We start from the raw sequence: 16,366 nt of genomic DNA, 5'->3' as shown, positions 1-16,366 counted from the left end.
ATGTTGTGGAAAACGGAAGTTACATATTTTGTCCCCCTCTGGCCTTCGGAGGACCGTGGCCGGAGGGTTTCCGCTTGAGGGACCTCGCAGATAGGACAGTGGGTAGAGATGGGTATGTTTGTAATGTCTTATGTGTAATATTGGTTAGAGATTGACTTCTGAGTACAAATAAATAAAGTTTCAGGTTTAGTAGTTTTTTAAGTTAGCAAAGATTGCAGACGGTTTTTCTTTATTTTCTCACTTTCATCATCATTACATAAAATAATCTTAACAATCGGACATAAAACCTACGCAATATAAGACGATAAGGACCAATTTTTCCATAGAACATTCAAAATGTCTACAAACAGATATCATACATAGGCTAAATCAATAACAAAACCAACTGCGCCACTCAAAATTGGCCAGCATGTACGGTCCATTCCCACGGCGCGCAAATACAATAGATAACAATCAAATGCAAATGGAACACTCGCATGGACCATATCTCACGTGACTACATGGCAATATTCAAATATATGACGCGAGGGTCAGTTGGGAGGACCCCTGAAGCGATGATATTTCCCCAGCGGCCGCTATGTGATGAAGAGTTAGGCCGTTTTAAATTAGCTTCATAGTTTTATGGTGGGTAGTGTGTTTGTACTAGTAGTGAGGTTTGTTGGTGTTGGGTTTAATACAGATGTAGGTATGTTGTATTGGCGCTGAACTCACGCACTGAAGATCATTGATTACTAGGTATTTTGGAGTGTTATTATTATAAGTAGAAAAGAAAGTAACCTTATTGAAAACCACTTTAATTAACCTTACATTGCAGCCTTATTGCTGAGAGAAATCTTATACAAGAGTGAAACTTCCGTAAAATATTAAAAGGGAATTTTACCTTAGATTTATTAATATTACAATACTTTGAAGTAGGACGATATCCTGAACATTTACGTGAATATTAATTTAGTCATTCAATAGTACCTGCCTGTATTTAACTTCATCATGCCCCTCAAGAGATGGCGCCACAGTACATTTTTACAACTGAAACGGTGAATAATGGTGATGCTCTTGCGCAATAATTCTAATTTACAAAGATTTTTTTGTAGATGGCAGCACGTGTTATTTTCAATGAAGCATTACAGTAGTCAATTGCTGTTTTTAACTTTTACACACAAAATTCTGTTTTCATCTCTTATATTTATTCTACGAACTTTTCCATATTTTATAGAAGTTACTAGTACGTTAGTATTCTCAAAATTTAACCAAATAGGTAAGCCAACTGAATAACGGACCAAAGCTTTAATCTCTCCTAAAAGTGAGTGCTGAAACGCACCTCTGCCTACCTCGAAAAAGATAAACTAGGGGTTTGATACTATAAATTGTATGTAGGTATGATACCGGAATACATATTTATACAAAAAAAAGTAGCCACGTGATACGCGATGTGAGAAGTTGGGCCTACATTATGCATGTAAAGGCGGGTAGGTGTTCAACATAAAATTATTCCAAGTAGGCGTAACCGTGACGTTTATGTGTGTGTTGAAGTATGTTTTATTTTCATGAGCTTCCTAATGTGTCGAGCTTGGGTTTGTCGAGTAAGCATTGTTAGGACTTTCGGTATCGTAATACCGAAATAGACAATCGTCAGGAATTAATATGTTGATTCAGAAATATGTTAAGGTAAAGCAAAACCAAATAATTTTATTGAGATAATTTAAAAAAAAAACATAGATTTCTGTTTAAGTACATAATTAGAAGTTAGAAGCGATGTGTAAATAAATTAACTGCAATTAAAAGGTTACGGTTGACGGCACTGATAGCGACATATTTCCAATATGCTCACTTTGAGATGTTTTTATTTTTATATGAAACTACATCCCAGAATAAATATAGAATTAATATATATATATATATATATATATATATATATATATATATATATATATATATATATATATATATATATATATATATATATATAAATACATATATACATGATATCCAGCCGCACTTAATCGAATAAATTATTCAACACCGACTTAAAAATATCAGCGACCACAATATGTAACATCTTTCATCGCGGGAACGATCTAAAAGTTTCCTCACTCGATGTTTTAATCTAAAAATACAGAGCCGGATTTAGAATAACCACCATCTTCCTCTACCTACTCAATAAAATATCTATTCTTTTCTAAGTTGAAAGGTTTTGAATACATAGCTGCTATCTGACGCATGAGGTAATACAAACTAACGTAAGATGTTAAGAATTGACTGACATATTTGATTACATAAATCTAAAGTGACTTTCACTTGAAGCTACTCATGGTACTCGAAAAAAAATAGACGATTGATCATAAGGTAGATTAAATTATTGTATTTTTGACAAATCATATGAAATAAAAAAAGGTTGGTTTTCCTTTAACATCCCAAACCTAATTTCTTAGCAAAAGGAGCTTATCAATAGTCGCTGAAACGGGACAAAGATAATACAAAATGTATGAAGCATAACTAATACACAATACTCTACTGAACATTTAGGGGACAACGACCAAAACACAATATTCTAGAGGTTACACAACGATACGCGAACCGAATACGCAGTAAGCAATAACGGGAAACATTGTAACAATTTAATGCTGTATAAACAATACAAACACAGGCTGTATGTAGGCGCCTCTGGCATATGTAGCGTACACAACGATATTTATTGTCTATGCTTGTGTGTTGCTGTCGTTACCGTATATCTGAGGCGGGGGCGTATGGGGGTGCCCTATCATGAATCCTGATATAAACCCTACCAGTTTGTTTTGGCCCGCAGAAATGTCTTTCCGCGCCCTTTCGGCGAGTCGTTTCGCTGTTTGCGTGAGAGGGGGCGGGGTTCATTTTACAGTGGTGTTGCCATAAAAGGGTTCGTTGATTGGACTGGGACGGTAGCTCTCACGGGTCAGCCGGACCCGTGCTGGTCCCCCTGTTAATGGGTTTAATCGCCCAAATAGTCCGTCTCGCCAATTTATGTTTCATTTTCGATCCCATTATGCACGCTAGGATTATACGTAGATGGACGTCCTTAAATTTTGAATGCGTAATGGTGTCGGGTATTGTCGTATCTATGTTTCATCTTTAATCTCCCAGTGTTGTTTGTTGATGTGGGTGTGCAATGTTTGGTTCAAGTAGACAGAGTACCTACAACCTATTTATTAATACTTTTATTACTTTCAACAGAAATAATAACCACCTACCTATCTAGGCTTTTTAAACATTTTAAAGAAACAGTATTTAGCCAAAATCTCAAAATGGCTCGCTTTTAAAGTGCCCAAGTTTGTCAAATAAAGTGGCTTTTAAGGCACCTATTAATACAGGTGAGGGTTTTACGAGAATTTAAACTGGGTATTAACACTGCAGCGGCCGCCTATCGCTTTGCCTCGCGCCAGCTTTTACCAGCTTTAACTGGATTTAAGCGGATTAAACCGGGCCTCGCTGGTTCAAGAGCGATATCGGATTGTTTGTTTATACATTTATATACTTTTATGTCGAGTAGGATTTATAAATCTCGGTACTTGGTACTGAACCTACTATCATTGCATTTTTTTGTGTTTCTTAGTCGAATTTTAGGGCAAAAATAAACAATGGTACCTTTTGATATAATTTTATTTTGCTCTAGTTCAGTACTTAGTATAAAAACCCTAACATAACCTATTTAGTATTCACAGTTTAAATGCCTATGCACTATAAGCTATAAGTTAAATGTTGATAAAAGTAATAATTGCAATAGAAGTGGAGCGCCCCAAGACCGGGGGCTCCATGTCTAAATCCGGCCCGCACCGCTACGCCGTAGCACTAACATATAATCCTTTTCGCTACAATAGCAATTTCAAACTTCCTTAGGGGCTTCGGATAATCTTTCTTTATATCGGGCTACGCCACCGCTACGAAATCTCCCATCCTCCTCTCACACCTGAAAAAGAAAGAGAAAAACGTAAGTCTGAGGAAAGAGCCAGTTTTCTCAATATAGGAGGGTGCATTAAGTGCGTTGTAATGTATATTTAAATTTTGCTCGGGCAATAATTTTCTTTTTTAATTTAATTTCTAATTTTAGTGCAGCCTCGAGTGGGGAATGGGCGATCAATCTTTGGTAGCAATTCTAAGGTAAATAAATACATAGAGGGAAGTGTAAAATTAAATCTTGGAGTCTGTTATGGATTGTTATTGCACTTCGCTTTCTGAATAGAAGCGGGTTTATTAGATTTGTGACGTGGAGTGTGGTTTTCTTTGTTATGTTAAGCATTTCACATTTGACTCGGTTCAGTATGTAATAACGTTGTGAATAAACCTGAACTGAATAAAAAAACCGGCCAAGTGCGAGTCGGGCTCACACAAAGGGTTCCGTAGCAGCAAAATTACAGTTAAATCAACCTATCTCAAAAACTATAAGAGATACTTTGATCAAACCAAAAATCGTTGAAAGAGTTAATTAGCATGCATCACCTCTATTTTTTTTAGAATTTTATACCCCGTAGTTATAAAAATAGAGGGGGGGGGACATACTTTTTACGACTTTGAGAGCTGATATCTCAAAAACCGTTCACTTTAAGAAAAATGTTTTGTAGAAAACTTTATATTATTTTAAAAGACCTTTCCATTGATACCCCACACGGGTATGTACACACGGCAACGTTAAATGGTTGGCAGGGCACACTAACGTAGGTAGTGTATGTGTGTGTCAGCGACGTCGACGTAATTATTTAGTTCTGGGCAACCCACACACGGATATTGTAAGCATGTAGTTGTGCCAGTGACAATGATTCATTGTTTTTATGATATGAAGCAAAATTTTGCAAGGCATTGTAATAGATTGAATGGCTCAGTTGGTATGATACAAGACTTACAATAATCGATATGGTGGTTCAAATCCCACTGAACTTTACAATATTCCTTTTTTGTTTTTTTTTATAGATTTAATTTATTTTTAAGATGGTTAATAATAGTATTGTAGTATATACGAATAAAAGCAACACAGAAAGTAAATGAAACAAGTTGTTAAGTGTTAAAATTACCAAATTTATTCTTGCCGTAACATAAACATTAAGGATGTTACGTTTTAGTTGTTTTTCGTTTTAAAACATAGTTGTAGTTTATATTAATAAGGAACATTTTCAATTAGCAGTTTTAAATCATAATAAACATCAGAAAAGGATGGACTGGCTGTTTTACTAAAGTAAATAGGCAAGTCATTAGTTATATGAATCAACATGTTAATTAGCTAGAAATAAGATAACTTATTCCAACCTCAGTAACAATAACATCATTAACACATTGGCTTACCCATAATTGTAAATAATAATAAGTCTTTAACAAAATAATTAAAATCTTATACAAATGGAAAAATAAAAATTACTGAGCTAACCCCAATAATTATAATTTTCACCACTTTTTCGCCATAATGTCTTACGTCCATCCTTGTCTGACTTAAAGGACTTTTCATCACTAAATATCACCACATTGTTGCACCAATCAAAGTTTAAAATAGTCAGTAGCAAAACGCACTCTGTTTCGACATCGTCGGATCTGATCGGTTAGAGCAATTTTCTTCGTCGGCTTCCGACACCGCAACCCAGCAGCACGCAAGTGAACCCGTACGGTTTGTAGGGATAGATTATGTGTTGTGGCCGTAGAACGGGTGCTGCAGAACGGATCAGCGCTATGTGCAGCTACGATATCTCGATGGCGTGGTGATGCATCCGTATAGACGACTACTGTCTACATGTCCCGAATCTGCGTATCGGTGAACCCATAATTGAACAGTTCTCCTCTGCAAACAAAAAAAAACAAATACTTAGCTTATACAAATACAAATATTCTAACAGTCAAATAAAATATTTACAATTCTATGTTACTTACCGTTAAACGTCTTGCGATTTCACTAATTGTAATGTTTTGTTCATATAAATACGATTATCTCCGCCTTTTTGAACATGGTTAAGTGACTTTCCATACTGACTGCGAAGAGTAATTAATTAAATTGACAAATCACAAAGTGAATCACTTTGCAGACGCAGAGGTGAATTGTCACTAAAACTAAAAACAAATTTCGTTTATTCATATTGTATGAGGGTAGAATGGTTTTAATTCTCAAATGAAGAACGAATCATATATTTTTGGCGAAGAGAAATAGTCGACAGCTATGCAGCTTGTAGTCATTTGTCAGTTTCAAATATATTAATTTTATACTCAACAGCGTTTAAATGAACGCAAAATTTGAATTAAGTTAAATAAAAGTAACCATCCGTGGACTCGAACTCACGACCTATGTTTCATTAGTCTAACATTCTACCAATGAGCTACGAAGTGTATAGACACAGGTAGTGAAATTTTGCTTCACATCAATTTTATAACTATTTCACTAACACTACCGGTTGATATTTTTATGTCACAGCTGGTATGCGGGCGTTTGCCTACGCGCAAACTCGTTTGTGCTGTTGTGTGTGTGTGTGTGTGTGTGTGTGGTTTGTTACTGGTGTGTAAACCGATTTCTGCGTTTATGCACACAAAGACAACGTTAGTGTGCACACATACACTACGTTAGTGTGCCCTGCCGACCATTTGATGTTGCCGTGTGTACATCGAAAAAAAAAATTTCATCCCTCAGTATAAGTACATGTATGGGGGGCCCCACCCCCAATTCTTTTTTTTACTATTTAGTGTCATATTTTTGTAGCGGTTCATACAACACATATTCCCATCAAATTTCATCACTGTAGTACTTATAGTTTCCGAGTAAATCGGCTGTGACAGACGGACAGACGGACAGACGGACAGACGGACATGACGAAACTATAAGGGTTCCGTTTTTGCCATTTTGGCTACGGAACCCTAAAAACGACCAGTTAACCTCAAGGATTTTGTTTATTTACGTCACATTAAAATAACATTAAGTATTAAAAAAATATTCCTGCATAAATGAATCAATAGTATTTAATGAAACTATCATACAATCGAACAAACACACAAAAAACTTAAACATCTATTGAACACCTAAAAAAACAAAACACGCCATCCGCGCTCTTCCGCATCATCACTAATTCCCTATTTAATTTCGCGACGACTTGAAATCATTACTTTCAAAGCCACTTTAATGGGTGATTTTCATAAAGTTGAGAATCCCTGGAGGAAGATAGCGGGGGTTGGGGGCGCGGGGCGCGGGGCGGGGGTGTTCCTTTCCGAGATAGAAAACAGCTCCGCGCGGTATAATGGGTTTTTGGAATGGCATCGTCCATCTTGCCGCCCCCTCGCCCCCGCGCCCCCGCGCCCCCGCGCCCCCGCCCCCGCTAGAAAGGATGAATTCTTATTTCCTCATCTCACCACGTCCGGGCCCGTGGTATTGCCTTTTCTTTGTACAACATAACAATGGCTGTTTTCAATTTTGGTAGTATTGTTTTGTTTGTAGGATAGGTTGGCGGTGCTGGTTTTTCGATTTTTGGCGAAACATAATAATCTTATTATTTCCTATGCCATTCAATAATCTCGGAAAATATCATTTAAAAAAATATACGTAGGTAAGTACTTGCTACGTCGCCAATTTAAGGTCTTAATTAGCTATAACACTAGAAATATGAACCTTTAAATCCAGGCTTTGGCATAGATAGCCTATGTAAAGATTCTTATGTTAGAACATAATAAGTAGGTACCTACTTATTTACCGTACTTACTACTTCAATATAGGAAGCAGATAGTAGGTAAGTACCTAAGCTACTATGTAACTACATTCATGAATATGACTATGAGCCAAAATAACTTGATACGTTGCCAAAACTTGTGAACTCATCTTACCTACTTATTAAATTAATGTTTTTAACTGAAGTTAGGAATATTTTTATAATAAGGTAATATTTGGTGACCTAGTAAGTCAATATCGATGACATACTTTAAAGGACAGAAAAGAAAATTCATGCTAATTACTTACATTAAAATTACAGTCCTGATATAATTATGTATTTGGAATATTTTAAATAATTCAATACACAGTAGGTACCTATATTATATAATCACAGAAACATAAAAATTAAAATAATCATGGAATACAGTGGTATCAAACCTAACCTAATAGTTAACACTGATGCCGAATATCATTGCTAAGCAAGACTCATAATCAGTCGGCGAAAATCTGCGTTCATTTACAAAGAACCATTAAGAGGGTACTTAACTCGTCTTGCGTCATAACCATTCTAACTTGACCCGCGTCGTCTTATACTGACAATGTGCTGGAAGTAATTTCTCGCAGGTCTCAGTTGGTTGGGGGGTGGTTCAGCAATCATAAGGAGGCTGGTTGGAATCTCCTCGGAAGGATAAACAAGTGCCGAGTGCGTGGAAGTATGGAGCTGAAATATTTGGAGGGATCTGGGAGTCTTACAGATAATAATAACAAGCGCGTGAGATGGAAAACGCGGTGTAGGTGACGCGGACTGAAAGTCGCTCTACTTTATTTATAGAATAGAATAGAATATTTTTGACTATTTGTGGTGACCTAACCACAAATAGTAAAAAATAGGAAAAATACTTATAAACTACGAAAAACGAACAATAAGCAGCCTTACTAAAAATTCTATTAACTGACAGAACTCATAAGACACTCAATATAAGATCTAGATTAACGAATCGGCTACATAAATGAAAAAAATATAGTTCCACATTTAATTTTGACAATATATTTTATTTAAGTACCCAGGTAGGTACTAAGTGGTAAGTCATGAAAATTACCTAAACTAACTAAATCTGAATTAGAGCATACTCCACACGGGTATGCTATAATGCGCAAATGGTACAGACCTAGTAGTTTTCCAGAGCGAAATTGCTTTTTGCATGTCAAACAATACGTTTACAACAAGCGGCAAGCATGTGTTTTATGCTTTTTGGGGTTTGTTTTATGAATTCTTGTAAGTATTCATTTTATTTGAATCAGTACCTAGGTATGATTTTTGAGGGGAGTAAATAGTGGTAAATTGGTATAATTATTTTTATACTTATACCAAATCTAAACAATCCAATATAATAGAATGATATAAGTACATACTACATACTTACCCTTAAAATTTGATTTGAAAAAAATATGTTGGATCTGTCTACCTATTTAAGAAATACCTACCTATATACCTTTTATATTACACAATACTTATAAAGATAAAGTCACCAACCATGTAAGCTTATAAAAACCATGTTTCACCCTAGTTGGCAATAAAATAATCAAGTACTGTCCGGGCTTATAGACTGCTTTATGCGTAGTTCGGGAAAAGTTCGTTTCCGTTTCCGTTGTGAGTCCTCGCGACCGCCCGGGGGACTGGGGAAGGCTACAGTGGAGGTGGAATTCTGACAGTGTTCACATAAGAAACATGTAACACAGAAACATTATTAATGCACTTAATATTTATGTAAATAAAAATATATAAGTCGAAAGAGAGGGCGCTTAGTATACAATTTTGGAAATTCGTAAAAAATATATAGGAATGATGACCACGGGTTTTTGCAGAACATACTTTAATTAAGTTATGTAGGTAGGCTATATCGACTAGCTTCGTCGTGATACTTACTGGATACCTAATTGATCATAAAATTAATGGTAATTTTTAACAAACTCTGGCTAACAACACTTTATTCAGATATTCCTCTAAGTACAGCAAAACCCGCTAATAGCTGATCAAAATTGTAAATAATTCTACACATATAACTAAATGATGATGTAAGATCGAACACTTCCCAGATAATACTATTCAAACTATAACCAGGAGACTGGGGGAGGTCTGACGTACTGTTTGCTTTTCTAAATAATAACGTAGCGTTTCACATAAACGTAAATCTAGTTCATTGCGAAAAGAACGGGGAAAACATGCAACTAAATCACGAGGTTTGTTTGCGCCCCAGCAGTAGAATACGGGATATTGTCGAGGGAAAGGATTGCAGGAGGTTCGGGTGAATGAAACACTATAGGCAATAACTGACAATATATAAATACATAAGATATTCGAGGACAAAACATTTATAACACTAAGTTAATATGAATTATTTATTAGACAAATAGACATTTATCGGTAAATAAGTGTAAAATTATGAGAGAACATATGTACTTACAAAAAATCTTTAGTTCTAAAATTTACATTACGTTTTATAATGATTCCAAGAAAAAAACAAGTAATACACAATTCTATGTACCTATTACGCTACCATAATAATTTCCCATTCTAATATCCACCTCTACAAGTTTTGAGACCGTTAGTGTAACTTTAGAGTAACTCCAAAGTCGAATATTTCAAAAAGGCAATCAAAGTACGGGAGTTCATAAAAGTTAACGACTACCAACACTCTATTCAAACTATAAGAGGTAGTGGGGCTTCCGCCGACTGGGGTCCAACCAGCTACTTGAAAATATATAAATAACATCATCGGCTTACCAAAACATGACTTTTTCATATATTTTGACATTGACTTTATAGAGTTCACAGTGTTAACTTCATACAGTTATTTCACCAGTTTCACCACTGACTGAGAAGAAAGTGTATATACTTTTTTTTTATATTCCAAATAAAGAGGCCTACTGCCAGTTTCACAGTTGAGAACATCATACATAGAACTTGAATATGGTCTTAAGCAGAATTGACTGAAAGGTCCTTCAGTAGTAGGTATTTGTTCAGGCTTACGTTGGTAAGCTACGAAGTACCAACCTACCTAGTAGTAAGTACCTACCTACTTAGTTTTACTCATAGTCAAAATTTAATTCCCATCTTTTAGGTAGGTAACAATCATTATATAAATTGAGAATACCTAGTTTTGACTCACTTAATTCGATCACCATCTGACGCGGTCTATCGCTACAAGAATAGGGCCGCGCCAGTAAAAACCTTAAATGGGCCGCAACTTTTTCTAAATGGTTTATTTGAAATCTTACCGTTTGCATTTCCAAGTTTTCTTTGAGGGTAGTCGTATAAATCAGTTTTATTGTGCGCCAGAATCGTCTCGCCTTTGATCGGGATGGCTTTTATGGCATGTTTGGCTTTCATGGAGGTGTTTGTGTGATATAGTTTGTTTTTAATGGTGAATTTTGGTAGTTATTTTAAAATATAGGAAATGTTTTGTTGGTTTTTAGGTGAACATGACGTGGAAGCTGGGTGCCTAGGTAGGTAAGTATAGTTACTTATACTAATATGTATATCTTAATGACTATGATGTTTAAATACTTAATGATAATTATATTAATAGACATAAGTATTGCTCATTTAATTACAATAAAAAGCTTCTTACCAAACTCTCTGAAAAGTAAATCTCTTAAAATCAGTGCAGGTTGCATACCACATTCGCCAAGTTTCATTCCCAAGTCTCCGCTCGTAGCACGTTCGTTGTATTTCCGCCCACAGCGTCCGTATCGGGACCCACCAGACAATCGGGTTTACGACGCATAAAAGTTAGTCTTTATAGGATTTTCGTATATAAAAGTAGCGTTTATGCCTTTTTAATTAATTGTCCTGTCGTTAAGAGGCTGTATAAGCGGTGGAGGAGACACTGATGGACAGACAACTGATATTTTGTAGCCTTATTGAGATGTTTGAGATGAATGAGCCGTTTATGAGGTATTAACATATAATTTTCATATAAGTAAGTTATAATATACTAGTTATGGATTGTGGTTGATAGGTACTGAGCTATGAGCTCGTGTTTCTACTATTTAGAAAGATCCAAGGAAGATATTATAATACTTAGGTAAATTTGTCTTTGCAGATTATGATAGGTAACCTAGCCTTTTTGACTATGAAATTATATTTTAATACCTACTTGATATGGGTATGTACCCATGTATAATCCCTACATAAATGTTAGTAAGTAGGTATGTATTTTTTTTACTCAAAAAATTAAACTTCAAAATTTCATCATCAGCCAATAAAGGAAGTCTTATTACCATATCTAATTAACAAAAATACAAAATATTTTGTAACAGGAACCCCATTAGCTATACCTATAGTAATTTAAATCAAAAATATAGTGTGAACTAACTCTAGAATTTCATATACCTACTAATGCGTTGGTATATCTGATATAATTTAAACAGTCAAAAAAACTAATTAAGTCTTTAAAAATGCTATTTCAAATGGATATTATAAATAAACGCCCATGGACACCAATCTGTTTTAATCTAAATTCTTAATTATATCCAGTTTTGTAGGCGGCTTGTATCTGAATGTCTTCATTCTTCAATAAATTAAAATTAATGATAAGTTAAGGGGCACCCATACACTTATATTCACTTGGAATAAAAGCGGCGGCCATTAGTCACAGCTTGAAATCCCACTAGTTTTATTTACTGGCAGTTCTATCCTTATAAATAAAATGTTAATACAAAATAATTCCTCAATACATCTGGCCAACATCAAAGAATTTCATACCTTAAGGTACAATGAATAAAGTTGAGAAGTCTCAATGTTTTTTTATTAAAAAAAGGTCGATTGGCTAGAGCCACTTGCAGCGTCTTAATGGCTTTACAAGAATACATACCTAACTACATACGACTCTGAATGATTTAGAAATCCTTTGAATCATAATCAACAATTTATCACAGGTGGGTTTCCCGTGTTCATTCTGACTCAAACTCCATAATATATTGTATTCAACACCAGAATTGATCGCGCTGACGCAACGAAAGTTCATTCACTACAATTCTTTTGTAATCAAACCTTTCAGTAAATTAACCGTCAACTGCGTGCGGCGGTATTTACGACGCAATCGGCGATCTTCCGCCATTTTTACCTCCAACGTAAACAAGTACTAGAGCTCATATACACAAATACAAGTGGCTATAAAATAAATGTAGCTGAGTCAGTAAGAGCGAGGCGGCGCAGTGCGCATGTGCAGTACATTCGGGCACTTTTATTGATTTCAGTAGCACTAACGGGCAATAAGAGAGACGTGCCGGCCTGTACCCTATATCCCTTCGGTATAACGTACTTCACAATTTCGCTCGGCCCGCCTCGTCCGACTTGTTAACTTTTAAACAGTTAATTTTTCTTTTCAGCTGCTGTTTTGATTGGATGCCTTTTTTGTTTATTTTATTTGAATACTATATATTATATATAATTGATGTTACCGTGAAACTAAAAATATTACCAAAGCAAACCTACTTACATTTATCCAAGGGCTACAAACACAATAATACAGACGCCACAATTTTAACAACGTCCTAGCTAGAACAGCCGCAGAATTAACATAGCGAGTCTCTTAAAACATACGAACCATGAAACTACTCTTATACAAACAACCTCAAACATTCCAACCCGCAACTGCACGGGTAGTCAATAAACACCCAGCGCACGTATTTTCGGATTAACTACAGAGGGAGTCGCCGATCTTAATTGCCGGCGTAGTTTTGCTTTGCCGGGCGTTAGGCAGACATGTTGTGGTCATTTAGACCTCTACGCGTGCACTGTAATATTTCGTTTTGCTGCGGCGGTTAAGGGTTGACTATGTAGTGACTTTTTTGGCGATTAGCTGAGGAAGTTCATTGTTTAGTTTACTTATAATGGTTAACATTGTAGAAATTCATAATATTCAACTGCACTAATACATATAAGCGTGTAATATTCTAATCACACTTTTAGGACACAAATAGGTGTATATAGCTAATGTATTCTTTTGCACATATTTTTTGTTTAACAGTAGTTTTTTTTGTACTATATTATCTGGGTAATGAGAAGAATAACATAAGAACAATTTCCCTCTTTCACTTTACCAAGCATGGTAAATTTTCCCAACGTTTTTATTCATAGTGCATTCATTTTGCACCAAATAGTGTTTTCTTCTATCGTCATCCCTAACAAGAAGCACATAATAATGCTTCAAAGTAATACAAGACGCTCATTTGCCACATTTCGTCCACGTAATATCACTTATGAGGTCGCCAGTCTCGCTACCGACATTTATTAAAACAACAAATAATATTATAAACATAATACCAAGGGCAGGGTAGCGAAATTATTTTTGGAACGTCTTCGATGGATATATATTATATAGGTATATAGTCGCATATTATTGCGCGCATAAATTTTAAAAAACAAACACGCACTCACGCCTTGTACTAATGTACTCCCTTGCGGGGTAGGCAGAGGTGCATTGCTGCACCCACTTTTCGCCAGAGTGTTATGTTAGTCCCAATGTAATAGGGGGCGGGCCTATTGCCATTTTACGGGCACATCCAAGACCTGATAACAAATATCTGTGTTTAAACAAATATCTGCCCCAGCCGGGAATCGAACCCGGGACCATCGGCTCAGTAGTCAGGGTCGCTAACCACTACGCCATTCGGTCGTCATTTTAAATTTAACAACTTACTACAATATTTACTCTTTGCAAGTTAACAATTAGTCCTCATACCTAATATCGGATATATCGAGTTTTCATATTTTATATAAACAAGCCATATATTTCCTCGCATCTCAGACACAAACCGCAATCATTCGACCAACAGCGCATCTGAGAAAAAAGTTAGCAACTGAAATTGAATCCCGTGAGTTTTACCTACGTACAATATGTCCGTGTAGGTTTTGGCCCGGAGGAAGGCAGTAAAGCGATGATTTCGCTACATTTGCCGCGACCGTAACGAGCTCTGGAATCGTCTTGATGGACGCTCCAAATGAGCTCTCACAACATAAAGAAATCCCCTTAAAAAGGGTAGCGACGGGGTGGAATAACAGAAAGCAGTGGTTCTCAAAGTTTCGTCAACTTTACTTTGACACGTATGGTATCGGAAGTACCAGTAATGAGGCGAAGAAAACCCAAAAGAAACGAAACCCACTATTAATAAGTTTTAAAATATGTTGCTCAATGAAAACAAAGTTGTTCTATTAAAAATATCTACTATATGGTGAATAGGGTGAAAGACCAAGTAGATATATGTACCTAGTTGATCAAAAAGCATTTTCATATTTCTCTCTCTCTCTCTCTCAGCCTTCCGTAGTCCACTGTTGGACATAGGCCTCTCCTAACGATCGCCACCCCAAACGGTCACCCGCCATCTGCATCCAGCGGCTTCCCGCTACCTTCCGCAGATCATCAGACCAACGGGTTGGGGGGCGACCGACACGCCGTTTCATATTTAGTAAACAAATATATAAGTATTACAGAAAATGCACAGGTACCTAATTATTATAATATTTTTTGACGATATTATTTTTGGTTACATATTTTTTTATTAGTAAGAACTTTCTTTCTAAAAGTTTGAGAGCCTAGATAATCCAAGTTAAATCGTGGCGGCACCGTCGTCGCGTCGTGCCGGGCGTCTAAGCCGGCCCCTCGCGTAAGAACTTAGTCCGAGAAGATCTCGACAGGGTTGTTCTAGAAGCGTGTAGATTCGTGTTCTCGAATGTTCGGAAGTTCCGTATTTTTAAAAATCGGATTTTACATATTAAAGGTTAATGTTAAGCACAAGTAGGTTAGGACACTGAATAACGTCCATGGGATGTCGCTGTAAAGGTACCATTAGACCAATATTATCGGCAACTGATGATTTAAAGGAAACATCCGTGAACCCCCAGAAATCGCTAGAAAAAGTACAAGTAAAAGTAGCATAGTTGGATTAATAACTTGCTTCGGTATCTCGCATCTCGATAATTATTATTCAACACGCTGCAAATTATTTTCACTCTAGCTAACGTTAGCACTCTAGTTGAACGGAACTAAGTGATGCATGCTTAGAAATTTAATACATCTTAGGGAAAATTAACCTGTTAATCATGCGCAACTCTGCCATTCACAATTCTGTTGTGAATTTTTTTTACATTGTATTTTCAGTAATTTTTCCCAATAGCTATACTAAAATATCAACTAAAGAAATTGAAACAATATTATACTTCTATACATTCGCATCCGTATGATAAAATCGTACAGTAACACCCCAACTCAGACTTTCCTCTTCGTTGGTCCGCCTCAGACACCCTCATCTCTTGCAGCGTGAAGATAACTTCCCGTGTCGAATATAGCAAACAAAGCGATATTTTAAGGCTTAAAATCCTACCAATAAAAGGAAGTGACAACAAAGTTCCCAAATTTACTATTTAGTATAGACCGCGAACCGTTTTTTAATTGGTATAATGCACCTAGGATACACATCTAGAGTCAAGATGTGCAGGTTTCCTCACAATGTTTTCCTTCAACATTAAGATCATGCTTTTTGTTTGTACCTATTTAATAATAATAATAATATGTGGAGACATCTCACATTTAAATTTTATACATGCAGCTATTTACACCCACGGCTAAATGAAGTATAGATTCTAATAGTATGTCTGTAATGAATAGTAGCGTTATTTGTTTTATTAGTAGATTCTCTGATGTATATACATATAATAAACGA

At 36.0% G+C, this 16,366-nt stretch overlaps 1 long non-coding RNA gene across 1 annotated transcript in view; it reads right to left on the bottom strand.

The window, feature by feature from the left end:
* Window positions 1-3,682: 3,682 nt before the first annotated feature.
* LOC125488685 overlaps window positions 3,683-16,366 on the bottom strand; it is a 56,565-nt gene continuing 43,881 nt past the window's right edge. Inside the window, exon 3 of the long non-coding RNA XR_007266398.1 lies at window positions 3,683-3,940. This is a non-coding gene — a long non-coding RNA (uncharacterized LOC125488685). The remainder of the gene's footprint in view (window positions 3,941-16,366) is intronic.

Source organism: Plutella xylostella, chromosome 6, assembly GCF_932276165.1.
Source record: "Plutella xylostella chromosome 6, ilPluXylo3.1, whole genome shotgun sequence".
In the NCBI taxonomy this organism is placed as follows: domain Eukaryota; kingdom Metazoa; phylum Arthropoda; class Insecta; order Lepidoptera; family Plutellidae; genus Plutella; species Plutella xylostella.
Note: the sequence above shows the minus strand (reverse complement) of the source record. Positions and strands in the feature narration are given on the sequence as shown.